Source organism: Amblyomma americanum, chromosome 1 (assembly GCF_052857255.1).
Source record: "Amblyomma americanum isolate KBUSLIRL-KWMA chromosome 1, ASM5285725v1, whole genome shotgun sequence".
NCBI lineage: Eukaryota > Metazoa > Arthropoda > Arachnida > Ixodida > Ixodidae > Amblyomma > Amblyomma americanum.
The window spans coordinates 352,538,840-352,554,690 of NC_135497.1; the positions used below are offsets into that span (position 1 = coordinate 352,538,840).

A 15,851-nucleotide genomic window follows, 5' to 3' on the forward strand; every position below is an offset into this window, starting at 1 on the left:
TATATTGCACTTTTTTTTTCTGCCCCGTCACTTACCATACACACATCACAGCCATCGCTCGGTTGATGAAATCGAAACAGCATCAAGTTCAAATTGAATTTAAAGTTATTTAGCAGCTGAAGGCAATAAGCCACACCATGACAGATGTATTGAAATGTATAACCCATCATATGAAAGAGAACATGCAAATAAAGTTAGGTGCATATAGTCTTTGTTTCCATTAACAGTATTCAAGTCGTGTAGTACATATTTTAGGACTCGAATGACACTGTAGACAAAGTACAAATTGGACCTCAATGTGCAGTACACATGGATTTGCAGCCTGAATCGGCAGCAATTCACAAAGCACCGCAATGTGCCACGACAAAGAAAAAATTACAAAATCATGGCCCACAGCACCAGCAACATGCTTTAGAACAAACTTGTGTTGCCCAGCCTCTGCTCTTCACAGCCTATGTTAAGCAGACACTGAGTACAAATGAGTTAAAAAAAGCTTTGGGACAAATGAACATGAAACAGTAATACTAAACGTGCGTGTTGTTTAGCCCAACTCTCCATCAGTAGGTCTATTATTAGGCACTAGGCAGAGAGATTAATTGAAAATCCCTTATTATGAGATGAAGGCATAAGGCCACTGTGGGGGCAAATGGGCATAGGATAAAAATCTGTTGAAGACTACATTATTCAAACAACACAAAGAATGACACATTCTTTCCGCAGACATGTGTGCCAAAACAAATATTTCTAGTGTTGTTCAAACTGCCGGTAGTACTCGACAAGTGCTTCCCTAACATCTGCACCATTTGCAGTTACAACATCAGAGGAATGTGCAGGCTGCACATGCACAGCGTCATCAATTTCTACCTCGTGCAACCACTGTTGTGCCACAGAGTCATTAAAATGCTCACAAATATTGTGGAGCACGCAACACGCCCTTATTATTTGTGCCACACTCTTGACGTTGGCATCCATTCTTTTTGAAATGAGCCTGAACCTTGCTTTAAGCCTCCCAAATGTGTTTTCCACAACCCTTCTGCACTTGGACAGGTGGTAGTTGTAGCTCCTGTGCCCATCGCAAGTATTCAGGCTTCTGAATGGCTTCACTAAGTTTGGTGTCAGTGGAAATGCTTGATCACACAGGATCAAGGGTGGCACAATCACTCTGTTGATGGTGGCAGTTGGCGCACTGAATATCGGTGACTCAACCATCGTGGCCAACGTGGAGTTCTGGTATACATATGAGTCATGGCACCGCCCCGGTGAACCAGCGCTCACGAACCGGAAATGGTACTTGTGGTCAACAAGGGCCAGTAGAATGACACTGTACCTGTAAAGCACAATATTTCATGACCATACAACAAACTGCATTCAGAAAGAGTCATCAAATATGTACTCTCATGAGGACAGCAATGAAGGAAGAATATTATAAAAAGAAGTAACACGATGCGCACATGGAGTGCTTCAAATTGCTTGCTAATGTCACAAGATGCATTCCTGCCGTTTTTTCATATGCTTCCACATCAGTAGTTCATACGTTTGTTCTATCCTATCTTGACCATCAAACAATGACCTCAACACATACGCTTAGAAAACTCACATTTACAATGGCTATATATTGTTTTACAGACGAAGAGCACAATATATGTAACCATGAAAAGATGGACATTTCATTTACAACTGCTATGAGTTTTTTTTTCACAAGTGGCAATGAGCATAGTATGTGAGAAATAAAAACGCGGCGTCTCCAATGTATGACTGCTACAAGTTAATTGTGCTGGTGTCAAGCAGCACAGTACATGCAAATATAGTGGACGTCTCCGGCATGATCCTTTCAATAATATCAGAACTCGTTGACTACTTACCATCCTTTGTAATTATAATAGTCACTGGCATGCTCCTTCGACCCCGCAGGGGGGCGCCTGCAGCTTGCAGGCGTCGCGACGGTGAGCGGCGACACCGCGGGTTCCCGAGCATCCGCATGGACATCCCCGCAAGGGGATGATGGTGAACTGTGCATCACCACGGACCCGAGCACCCGCGCCTCGCCGTGCGTGGCACCGCCGTGTCCGGGGAAAGGGGATCCTGGTGGTTGAGCCGATGCCGAGCGTTTGGACCCTTAAGGCCCCTTGGCGGAGGCAACACACCACTTTGGCCCCAGCTTCCTGCAGACGGCACCTCCGGCCTGACCCGACCGGGGGGAATCGCAGTCGCCTTTTCCTATCCTCCTCTCCATCTTTCACTTTCCTATCTCTGTCTCACAACTCTCCTATATCCTACTCGCTTTTTGGTTTTTCCTTTTTTCCTGGCGGCGAGGGTTAACCTTGTGTGACCAACTACCCTGAGTTGCGTCATATTTGGTTATAGTTGAGGTGTACAGCTTGCGTGGGCAGGACTTGCTGTCAAGTTCCTGTCCCGTCCCCTTGTTGGACTCCGTGGTGGGTGGCTGGCACCATGACCGAAAAACAATTTTTTTATGGCTCCCCAACTTTCAAAACCTGATCGCTCTCTCAAAAGAGGGCGGAACGAGGCAGACAACTTCTTTTAAAAAAGAAAAGTAACTTTCCCCAAATATCATGTGATCCACAGTGAACAACAAGATAAACAGGCAAGAATAATATCCCCCTTCCTTGTGTCAAAGTGCTTGACTGAAACCTTAGGCATTGGCTATAAGCTGTCAAAAATGGCCAGCGGCGACTTATTGCTCGAACTGTGTGACAATGTCCAACAATCTAAGCTCTCCAACCTAACGTCCATAGGGGAAATCCCGGTCTCCATGACTCCTCATCGCTCACTTAACACTGTCCGAGGCGTAATATAGGAAAATGATTTTCTTCACATAACTGCAAAAAGAAATGCTCGAAGGGCTCATCGACCAAGACGTCATAGATGTCCACCGAATCAAAATCCGGAAGGACAACAAGGAAATAGACACAAAACACATGATCCTGACGTTCAACACCAGCACCCTGCCCGACACAATCGACGTGGGATATTTGAAAATCAATGTAAGACCATACATACCAAACCCTCGCAGATGTTTCAACTGCCAAAGGCTCGGGCACGGCTCACAGAGCTGCCGCGGTCGCAAAACGTGCGCAAAATGTGCCTCGAACGATCACCAGTCTGATGTATGTGACGCAGCCCTGTGCTGTGCAAACTGTGAAGGAGAACGTGCTGCATACTCCAGGGCGTGTCTGTCCTGAAAGAAAGAAAAAGAGATAATCACCATAAAGACAAAAGAAAACATTTCTTTAAAGAAGCGAGAAGGCGTTTTGCGCTTACAAACACATTCTCCTTCACAGCAAAACAAAACTTCGCTGATGTGGTGCGCAGGGGCGTAGCACCACACAGCACTCCGGCACCTGCCAAGGCCGCTCCCACCGAGCCGATGGCAGGGCCATCCATGCCCCAGGCAGGGTCAGCGAAAGCTGCCCTGTCATTGCCAAAGCAGGGACCGCCGGTCCATGGGTCGGCATCCCGCAGGACCTGCCCTCGTCGGGAGAAACCTGAAACTAACACAACCGCGACTGCGCGGTCCTCCAGCACCTCTGTTGAGGTGATGGATACAACACCCACTCCGCCTCCATTACAGCGGCGGAACAGCTTTCTTGAGCGAAAAAAAGACAGGCCCCTCATAATGGGCCCACCACATAAGTAAATCTCCTTTGATTTTCTCTCAAAAATACAAGCATGGCTTTTTTAATTCAATGGAATTGCAGAGGACTTATGCGGAATTATAGTGTCAGAACACATATTTTAGGGTCAATGTTACCCATAGTTTTATGTCTTCAGGAGACCAATCTTGGTCCACAACATGTGCATATCCTGAAACATTATCAAACTTTTAGACGCGATCGAGAGCAGGCAAATCGACTCTCAGGAGGCGTCGCAATTGTCGTCCAAAGCGGCGTCCCTGCTCGAGAAATCAAGCTCAATACAAAACTTGAGGCGGTTGCAGTCAGCATCGTCAGCTATAAAACACTAACAATCTGTTCCGTATACATTCCTCCACATTTTACATTAACAGTCCATGACCTAGAAGAATTGATAGATGAACTTCCAGAGCCATATCTGGTAGTTGGGGATTTTAACGCTCACTCCCCTTTTTGGGGAAGCGAGCGCTGCGACTCTAGGGGGCAAACAATCGAAGATTTTATCCTCTCAAATAACATCTGTCTTTTAAATACAGGAAAAGCAACTTATTGTTGCTCAAGCTCGGCAAAAATGAGCTTTCTCGATTTAGCTTTCGCATCACCATCGCTTTTTAACGATTTTAAATGGGATGTTTTAAATGACCCTCTGGGAAGTGATCACCTACCTATTATCATCAGCTTCTCATCGTCTACTGCAGTCATCCCCACCAGACCACGGCGCTGGAAACTTCACCTCGCCGACTGGTCACTTTTTACAGCAAGTGCCACACTAGAAAAAGAATTTTGTGAAGATCTCAGCATAGACGAAATTAATGGAAAGTTTACTACATGCATAATATCGGCCGCTTCACTAGCCATACCACAAACAACAGGACTCGTACACAAAAAACATAAAGTATGGTGGACACAAGAATGCACATTGGCAAAAAAACAACAAAATAAAGCTTGGGGCTCTCTGCGTCGTCGGTATCCCACAGCGGAGAACTTGATTGCCTTTAAGAGGGCCAAGGCCAGAGCGCGATTCGTTCGGAGAAATGCCGAGAAATCCTCGTGGCAGAAATATGTGTCCTCAATAAACAGTTCAATAACCTCAAAAAAAATGTGGGAAAAGGTTCGAAGATTCAGTAGTGACCATACCCCTTTCACACTTCCTCTATTGACTACACCCGGGACACAAACATCATTAGAACAGGCCAACTACTAGGTGAGCATTTTGCTGAAGTTTCCAGTTTGTCCAATTACACAAACACGTTCCAGAAGTACAAAGCAATAGCAGAAAAACAAAAACTTCCATTTGCAGCAGGTATGCACGAGGACTACAATCAACCCATCACACTCCAGGAATTGATTAGGGCATTATCTTCTGGTAAAAAAGACAGCAACATGCCCAGATAATGTGCATTACGCTATGCTTGCCCATCTGAGGCTGCCGTGCAGGCATTGTTGAAATTCTTTAACAAAATATGGACAACTGGAAATATACCTGAGGAGTGGAAGAAAGATATAATAGTACCTTTTCTGAAACCCGGAAAACAACCAACAAGTCCTAAAAATTACAGACCGATAGCCCTCACCAGCTGCATCGCTAAATCTTTCGAAAGCATAATAAACATTAGACTGACCTTCACACTTGAATCTCGTCGACTCTTAGATTTACATCAATGTGGATTTAAGGAAGCATGCTCGACCACTGATCACCTTGTCCGCCTAGAAAACACCATCCGGGAGGCGTTCATCCACAAACAGCACTGTATCGGGGTCTTCTTCGATTTGGAGAAGGCCTATGATACCGCGTGGAAGTTCGGCATCCTCCATGACCTAGCAGAGCGAGGGATCCGCGGCAGGATGCTGAACTGCTTGAACGACTTCCTGACTAACCGCACATTCAGAGTCCGCCTGGGAGCAACTCTATCAATGACATTCACCCAAGAGAATGGCGTACCCCAGGAATGCATTTTAAGTACGACACTCTTTATAGTAAAAATGAATTCTTTGGCCAAAGTAATACCTAAGTCCGTAATGTATTCAGTTTATGTAGATGACATACAGACTGTCCTGCGAGAGACAAATACAAATCACACTAAATAAACTGGCTGCTTAGGGAGAGAAAAATAGATTCAAGTTCTCCCCTCAAAAAACGGTAGCTGTTTTGTTCTCATTACGACGAGGCCTACAGGTCGATCCCAATCTGTGCTTGAATCAAACCACACTGCCAGTCAAACAGGAACATAAATTTTTAGGCGTCACTTTTGACAAGAAACTTACATTTCTGTCACTCATTAACAACCTGAAAAAGAAAGCATCCCAAGCCCTCAATGTATTAAAGGTACTCTCGCGAAAACGGTGGGGGTCCGATAGAGCATGCCTATTGCAAATATATCGCTCTTTGGTGCGCTCCAAGCTGGACTAGAGGTGTGTGGTATATGGTTCGGCAAGAGCATCCTACTTGAAACGACTGGACCCTGTTGATAATCTTGGTTTGCGCCTATCAACTGGAGCATATAGAACATCCCCGGTAAATATTCTTTACGTTGAAGCTAATGAGCCCACACTAGAGGATAGAAGAGTCACACTAACATGCACGTACATCCTAAAAACCCGTTCTTTCCCTAAACATCTCTGCTATCCCATTGTTACCAAGTGCCCATCTAGGAGATTATTCAATAATAAACCACATTTTATCAGGCCACTAATAATGCGCTTTGAAGATAAATGTGAAGACTTAGCAGTGCTGGACGCCCTACCTAATATTGCACAAAGACATGAATATCTACCACCGTGGTACAGCCTTCCTTTCGGTATGTGACTTCACATTGACACACGTAAACAAAGAGAAAATAGCACACGAGCACATACTGCAAGAGTTCTTTGCACTACAAGAAAAATATGACTCACGGAATTTTACACTGATGGCTCAATAACAGAAAGTTATGTCGGAAGCGCAGTAATTCAAGGAACAAAGGAAAAAAATGATACGATTGCCACAGTATGCATCGGTATTTACTGCGGAGTGTTATGCCATCATTGTAGCTGTAGAACAAATAGTAAAACAAAACATAAAAAATAGCATAATTTACACCGATTCACTGAGTATGCTAAAAGCGCTGCATTCTACAAACGCTGCTGAACCCATAATAGGAAATATCATAGATAACATAGTTAAAATTACAAAGCAAAAACATAACATTATATTCTGCTGGGTCCCTAGTCATGTTGGAATTTTAGGTAATGAGAAAGCAGATGCTTGCGCAGCACAAGCTAGAATTGGCCATATAAAACAAGTTAACATAGCACAGAGGGATTTTTCTAAATTACTGCACAGCAAACTCAGGAATAAGTGGCAGATTTCATGGGACGAACAACAAACTACATTCTATAAAACCTGTTTTGGGAGAATGGAGATCATGTACACATCAGGAGCGTTTCATAGAAGTTATTTTGTGTCTACTACGCATTGGACACACACACCTTACTCACAACTTCTTACTGACAAAAAAAGACAAACCTCTCTGCGAAATGTGTGGCGATGAACTCACGGTAAACCACATTTTAATTGTATGCAAGAAACTGGAACAACATAGGAAAAAATATTTCACAACATTGTACCATGAATACATCCCACTACACCCCATGTTACATTTAGGAGATCAAGCACTGGTTGATTTTTCAAGCATTTTTAAATTTCTCAGAGAAGCCAATGTTTTATACAAACTTTAGATATAAAAAGCGTAACCTTTAACAAAAGCTCTAACCGTGTGTTTGGCGCATCATAGCCTCAGTTGCTTTTGCGCCATTAAAATCATTATAACTAACTAACTAAGCTCCTTCGGTGGCGACACTGCGATGTGACATCCGTCCAGCGCTCCAACGGCTTGCGGGAACCCACACATAGCTTCAAATTCTTTTATGTGAGCACGCATGTGGGCATTTTCACCCACTCGTGTTCCAGCGTAGCCACGACAGTCTCACAGAATTCTCTGTAGAGCTCGTTGACTGTTGACCGCCCAATGCCAAAGACGTCAGCGACAGCTCTGTCCTCTGCGCACGAGCAGAGCTTGTACAAAGCGACTGCGACGCGTTTCTCTACGGGGATGGGCTCACGCATGTTTTTGACTTGTCGCTCCATTGCTGGTCGGCAAACATCTACAAGATAGCGAAAACTTGTCTCCGACACGCAAAAAGATTGCCGGAAGTGTCGGCTACCTAAACCAGGCAGCGTGTCTTCAAACCACCGTTCGTTACGGGGGTATGCCCACACTTGCCGCCGCACTGTGCGCCGAGACGAGGCCAGTGCTATAAGCTAGGCGTTATTCGCCAATAGACGCCGCCTTATTTCACGCACCTTTCGCCTTGATAGCGCAAGATCCACGGACGACGACAAAACCACACTCATTGCAAGCGCAATTTCAAATTTGCTCTCGTCGTCGCGTGGATCGTCACTCATTTTGATGGAGACCGCCGAAAACAAGGCACACCAGAAAAACGTGACCGCAAAAACAACGATCGCAGGGGCAAAAGAACCAAAGGGAACAACCGAAGAACGAAGCTGAGCCTGAGCCAGACTGAGCGAGTAGGGCTCAGTGTGGCCAGCACTGTGATGTTATGCTCTGTACTTGGAAAGTCATGTCATTATTGCAGTTAAAATTGCGTTGCTATAACACAATACGGTTATAAAAGTAATTTGCTAAAAAAATGTGACATTTCTGTATTTCCATCTGCAGTGAGGTTTGCAATTTTAATAACGCTTTTCGCCGATGAGGGCACTAAAAACTTCTTGCGAAGGTCGTTCCGCGACCGTGTAGCACGGACGAACTCCCTTGAAGTATAGTGCTCCTTTGGGAGCGTAAAGGAGCATTAGTTCAAAGTGCCTTTAGAGTGCCCGTGTGACAGGGGTATTAGAGGCACAATCATAGCGCAGCGAAAGCTCCAGCCAGTGTTGTTCACTGCTGTCACTCGATTGGCGATGGCTTTCTATAACCGGTACGAGTCTCTTAGGCCCCGCTGTGTGAGCCACGTGAGAGAGATTAACATTGCATTGTTCCGATAAGTCCCGTTTGAACACACGCACAACATTCCTACTGATGTGATTTCCGGCATACAGTCTTGGAAAGCAGTTCTTTCAAGAATCCAGTGCCACTTGCAAGATGCACGCACAATGGCATCTCCACAACTGCCAGAAGAGCAAGTTTTGCTTGCTACCTCATCGAATTTGCCGTACCGCTAAGTATACAGAGACTCTTGACAAGAACTTAACACCAGGGCGCGCTAATATACACAGAAAGCATAGTGAGTCCCAAGCTGAACGTATATCCTGACTTGAAAAAGCTCTTGAAAATGTATATCCCGAAAAAGCTCTGCTTGCATCTAGTTAGCGTATCACAGGTCAGCAGCGGCAGATGCAATTCGAAGGCACCTTGCAGAATTCCCACAGGATATTTCACCCAAGACTAACAGCAATTTGAAAAAAAGGGCTTTCTGAGTTACAACAGCGCTTTGCTTTTTTGCATGACATTGTCAGCGGTGCAGTGCATCACAATGCAGCTAAGACATGCTTACAAGAAGGCTGGTTAACTAATTCTCATTAGTTAATTTGTATTTCTAACTCTGACTATTAGGCTTCTTTTTTCCCAGAGGCTTGACGCAAATGATTTCTAATATCTCTAAACACTTCCACTCACATCTTCGTAAGAATTTGCGTATTTTTAGGTCAGCGGGCAACAACTAAGCTTTTCCAGTGATCAGCGAAACGTCGACGGTTTGCTATACAGCTACGGTGACAGTCGCGCAGTGCTGCAAGTATAAACTCGAGGTGACCTCTTGCCAGAGGTGACCGGCTGCAAAAGAGGACCACTTTTGCAAAAAACAAGTACTGTTACTGGATGTTATTGGGCTCCCTTCGAGAGTCCTTCGAGGGCATCCTCTAAGAAAGTATTATTCGTAAATAATACTTTATGCCAGCAGGCACACTGTCGCAATAAAAATAAACAAACTTCCTACCCTGGTTCTTCTCTTTCGCGTAATGCCTGTTTTCTTCCTCGTTTTATTGTAGTGAAGTTTATATATCGGCTACGCACAACTGCGTAACACCGATCTGGACAGAAAAAAAAAGCAAACGATTTTGAGAAGCAGTAATTTGCTCATGGTGAATTGTTTATTTTATTTAGATCATACTGTTAGCCTCGTCAAAGGCTGTTACAGGAAAGTGCAAAATTGACAAGCAAAAAGCACAGAAATATACGAATGTAGGTGCAGGAATTTAGCAAAATAAATAAAGAAAAGACATTGCCACCGCAAAACAAGACAGCGTTTCGAGTGCCAAGGCCAAAGTATATTCAAGGGAGGATTGATGTTTGAAATAAAAGGGTACAATGCCACAATTGCACGAGGAAAATTGAGAATAAAAAGAGGTGTTTCTGGCAAATATTCAAACAACAAAAATTACACTAATGAAAATGCTGGGAGAAATAATACATGACAAAGGTCAAGAAGGATGAGCGGTACTTAGACTCGGTAGAAATTCATTTACTGACGGGCTCCTGATTGTATCACTTCTTAGTGAGTTCCATTCCCTGACTGCTTGCGGGAAATAATATCTAAATGTGTAGCGACCGAATCTAAATTCAGTTAAATTTTTAGAATGACTTCTGCGTGTGTTTCTTGTTAATGACTGGGATAGGTGTTGAATTACGCCTAATTTCAGGGCTCCACTCGAAAGTAGGTAAAGAAACTTCAGGCGTGAAAAACAGCGGCTACTGATAGTGGGAAGACAAGCTTGATGAAGCGATGGTAGGCAAGAACTGTACGTCAAAACGCTCGAATATGTGCAAAAGGCCCGGTAAGTACCGAACTAAACGGGTAACATATTAAATAGTGGGTTACCGATATTTCTAGTTAGTGTGTCTTCGGTGAGCTCTTGTTAACTGGGCCTTTCAAGGATAGTAATCTGTAACGGTTCTTTTGGCTCTTCTACCATTGGTATATGGTGAGGACTTGTGACGTCATGATTCACAGCTAAGCAACCAACCTCACTGGACTGTTCCTGTATTGGAGGCGGATCTGGCCAATGCCGAAGAAGCGAGCGAATGAATCGCGAAAAAGGTCCTCCGCCGAATACGGCGCGAAACGTTATATAGTTCGCTGCAGCCTTCCATTGAAGCTGTTGCTGTTGGGTGTTCGCGCCCGGGCAGAACAAAAAATTCGAACTGCTTTTTATTATTATTTCAAGCAGGAAACGCTTTCAGGCCCTGTAGTCTGCATAATCAAGTGACCTTAGTCTGGAAACCTTGCCGAACCTGAAAGCACCAAGGGAGCCCATGAGCGCTGCCTCTATCCAAGAACACAAGCAAGCGAATCAGCAGCCAAAGGGTCTAACCAATTTAGACGAGTGCGGCAACGGCCATCGATGAGCTCCTTCTTCAATGCACTACACCTTTCATTCCATTCCATCCTTACTTCTCTCGATGACGAGAGCGACTAGAACAGGCGACGAGGAAATATGCATTAGGCGCGAGAAACCTGCATGGTCTGCTATGATGATCAGAAATGTGAATACAGGATTATTAAAGAGACACTTAAGACAATTCGATAGAATTTTCGTTGTTAGTAAAAATCAATTCTGTGCCTCTTTCTAACTACGTTGATGTTTGGCCGGCAGCGAAACAGCCATTTGATGCTGAGAAAATTGCATTTCAATCTCTCCGCCACGGGATGCATTCTTGTGGCGTCTACGCCAAAAAGTACTCCGTGATTACCGTGTTAAAAAGAACGCCGAGAAAGGCTAGCCTCTGGGATCGGAGCTAAATCTGTCATACTTGCGAAATCGCTCGGCAATAACGACAAACGGCTTAATTTTTTTTCTCCGTTTCAAGGTTATTAAGGCTTCGTTTTCAGTGAAAGTAATGTTTTATTCGTTAGATTCAAGTAATCAGTCAACATAGGCAAAGTTCAGGTGAACCGTAGGATCCCTTTAAATTCTCATGACATTGTCACGGATCGGAAACTTTAGTATATGTACCACGTATTCCAGCAAGGATTGGTTTGGTTTACGGGATTTAACACCCCGGTGTTCAACAATGAGTTACGAGGCAAGCCGTAGAGGATGGCTCGGATGTATTTCGACCAAATGGGGTTCGCTAACGTCTTACGCTGCCTTCGCACAGCACACGGGCGTATTTACATTTCGTCTCCACCGAAATATGGCCGCGGTGGCTGGGATTCTATCCCGCTACCTTGGACGCAGCAGCAGGACACCATATGCGCTGAGCCACAGCGGTAGATGTGACGGAGAACTTTTAGTCATCCTTAAAAATATAGCATGTGAGATAAAAGAGCATGCTTCTTCGGAATATTAATGTCATTGGAACGGAAAGCTGAGCGATTTAAAGTTCCCGGATTGAATGTTTTGTTATTAGAGTTTCTAAGAGAGACGGGACACATAAGTGCATAGGACAAGCGCTGTTGTAACAACTGGCTCTCGCTTCGCAAAAGGGTCGTTCTTGTTTATCGTCACATCCACATGCGATCGAAAAACCAAGACAGATAAATCTAAGTACCACCGGCATACCATGTCTGAGATGATATATCTCATTATTCCAGAGATTCGCTGCTTATGCAGTGATCAGCCTCTTTCCTGGTAGACAACGCTTCTCGTATGTCTCTGAAATTGCGTGTCTGGCTTAACAAGAACTCGCGTGTTTTCTGGGGGCTGGATAAGAACCACAGCATTTGGAGGAATTAGCCAGAAAGCCAGAAGTCATAGGACCGATAATCTATGCTTAGAACCGTTCGGACACCGCGTAACGTACGAACTGGGCCTCTTGAAGGTAGAGGATCCTTGAGTCTCATCATCTCCCCATTGTGGGGTTGCCACGTCAGGATCCTCTCCCCCAATGGTGCTTTCGCATGGCTACACAGGCTTCTAACTCTGGATCTTGAAGTCCCCACAGACTCTTGTGTTCGCTGCGATGTCCGCTGCGGTGTTCGCGAAATTCTTTCAAGCTTATACCATAGAGGAACAGCACGAAAGGAATGAGGAGACAAGAAATACGACCAGCACTTCGTCATCTTGTGTCCTCTTTGCTTTACCACTGTTTCGTGATGGGTAGTAACCGGTAACCACTCTCGCAGTCGTCAGTCCTACTTCTTCCGAGTACTGCAACGGGCTGCCCATCATCTCTATCATGCACGGTAATGAGCGACTGAGTGACAGACGTATACGCTGCGACGCTGTGGCGTCAGAGTAGATCCAACGTCGAACGGCGCGAAAGCGGCCCACCTTCTCTACAGTCGAACGCAACTCAAGACCGAAATGCAGCTTCACCTCAAAGATTGCCCTCCAGGGAAAGGCGTCGATCGATTATCATGACGTTGTGGATAAAACATTAATACGTGGTTGATCACGTGTCAACAGCCAGTTCCTGCGGTGTCAAGCTGGCAGGTTCAAGGCGATTAGCAGTGACGTCACGAGAACCGGTCGACGCCATTGGCTGGAGGGTCTCCCTTAAAGAGGCATCCGTAACTTTGTTCTTGAGTTGTATCTGAGTATAATATAGGCAGCGCTTTTGACGCGAATTTTAACGCAATTGAATTTAAAGTATCACACAGATTAGATGAAGCACAAGGCAATCAAATTGGAACAATGCACACCGTCAGTCCCGCTCATACCCAGCAATAATGGACAAAAGCATTTTGTAGTGATAGCTACATTACGGTAGCATTTCGAGCCTTCAGCGTGGCGGCGCTGCCACCTGGTTAGTTACGTGGTGCGGAGCTGCTCCCGGCGGCACCGTGCCGTGACTGACCACGTGATTTGTCACCATGGAGGAAGAAAAAAAACTAGGAGCAAGTGTGACATGAAGCGCTCAGCCTCTTCAAGCCATCCTCCAATCTTACGCCGCTGCCGAGGGTCCTTTTGCGCACTGACTCTGGTGAAATAGCCCCTCCACAGCTACCGGACTGCCAACCAGATTGGATTGCGGGGCTTTTTAGTCTGACGCAATACAGCGAGAGAGCGAAACCGAAATTCGGCTAAGAGCTACCGCTGCCTTGTCACTTGAGGGCCTATTTCCCATGATGCTTTCAATTATATTTTTTTATGACTTGGCTTCAAGATTATGACATCACGCCCCCTCCTAGTTTTTTCTCTCTCCATGTTCATCACCTGGTTGGTCACGTGACCACCCACGTGGTGCAGAGCAGCAGTTCCTGCTGGTGGCGCGTCGCGCCGGCGAAACCGCGCTGCCACAGCTGTGCACATGCGCCGTGTCAAGTGGGACGAAGATGGAGAAGGAACGCCCAGCGAAACGGAGCGGCGAAGGAGGGAGTTTGCAATTCAATTGAGCAAGTTCCACTCGGCCAGCTGTAGCTATCGCGTCACTCCAGGTTTAACCAGAGCTAAACCACTGCCAATTTTTTTGAGTCACTCCTTCCTTTGAGTCACTCCCTTCTCTTACGGCGTGGTTCAGGTGTCCAACGATATATGACAGATACTACGCCATTTCCATTACCCAAAAACCAATTATTATTATTAAACCGCTTATGAACGCAATTTTTTTTGTATAATGGAAGATTTCGCTAAAACAAGCAATATGTCCACAAATCACCCTATGGCACTCTTGTATTTTCTGCTTTATTATCGTTTATGCAATGGTCAAGTGTTCCCAATTATTTTTCTACAGCAGCCTTAACTGTTCAATGCGACCGGCAGAAACATTTTTTAAAAACGGACCATTCATTACCTTGAATAATTCCATACGAGTGTCGTACATTTTTCTAATTTTCAAAATATTTGTCCGAAAAATTTATACATTGTTCAACCATTGCTCAATTTAACGCACTCCCATCAGAGATGGTTCACTTATCACTGATCGAAACATTGTAACAACAGCAGAAGGTTCCGCAGCAAATATCAAGCGATGGCATTCCTGGCTATCGCTCACTCGTGAGGCCTTTTTCTCATAATGTTGTGGTTGTCCGCCCGGACACTGATGTGCGTGACAAGTAGCTTGTGTATTTTCATGCGATAGCGTTAAGGGTAGTGTTCTGCAGAAAATCCGGTGTCGTCGGCGTTGTGAGCAAAAAATCTGCGAAGCTGCCACCTAAGTCACGTTACCTTATGGCTTCATCGCAACCTTTGCACTGGACTGTGAGCAAACTGATTATAATGATAGTTCGCGACAGGTTGCTCGGCAAGAGCAACCTTGGTCGCACAAGCCGTACCGGTGGCCGGTGGCAGCACCTGCCATCGCAGGGAAGTGGCGCATCTCTTAACTGCTGCACCACTGCGCCAGGAGTATTATGAGGACTCCTAGAAATGTATGACTGTACAGTCTAGAATCACCAATTCCGCATGTATGGGCATTAGCTCATTAACGCTGTCGCGTCGTACCCTTAAGGAGGAGCTTTTGTGACCCCTACATTTTTTTTAGCGAATGTTTTACTGCTCCCTTCCGTAGCATGTTCGGCATATGTTTCATATGGCCTTGAACCGAGGATAACCACGTGACATCGCCGAGCCCCAGGTGCGCCGGCTCATCAATCTTCAATTTTCTTCGAAAGCAAAGGAAAGGCGCATAACTGGCCCCCTGGAACAGTGGACACCGCAGTCACACTTTAAAGGGGCTTTGAAACACCTACCGAGGAGAACACAATTCGCTCAGTCACTGCTCTATAGGTTGTCATGAGCACTTCAGCCATATAAAAATTAGCTGCGGTTTAACTACTGCTGAACCTGGTTAGAGAGCGGAAGCTGTGGTGTATCGGGCAAGTAGACGCGGCTTGGCGTATGTAACGTTGAGTGCGTTCATCACGACGGCTAGGCAGCACGCCCACACTGCCACCCTGGCAGGGGGCGGTTAAATTAATGGTACACTGCGAGAGGTTGGTCCCCCAATGAACGCTGCACCCTATTGCTGCAGTGCCGCTCTCTGCCACAACGTTGCCAGTGTTGATGCATGCAGCTCACGTATATCTCTCTCACCCCTGCCACGCACCTGAAAGCGCGATTGAGGCGTCCACTGACCAAGTAGTAGTAGTAGAGTTTTTTTATTAAAATAATAGTAAACAGAAAAGAAAAGATTTTTGCTAGCCCCGGCATCTTCCATCGATACTGATGCACCTCAGCTGGGGCAGCGGAAATAAAGGATAGCAGGCAGAATGGAGAAATGAAATGAAAGAGGTGAGGGGAAGGGAAGAGACTAT

General features: G+C 45.4%; 1 pseudogene; it reads right to left on the reverse strand.

Moving 5' to 3' along the window:
- Positions 1 to 744: 744 nt before the first annotated feature.
- Positions 745 to 7,779, reverse strand: LOC144121658 (uncharacterized; annotated as a pseudogene).
- Between the last annotated feature and the right edge of the window lie 8,072 nt (positions 7,780 to 15,851).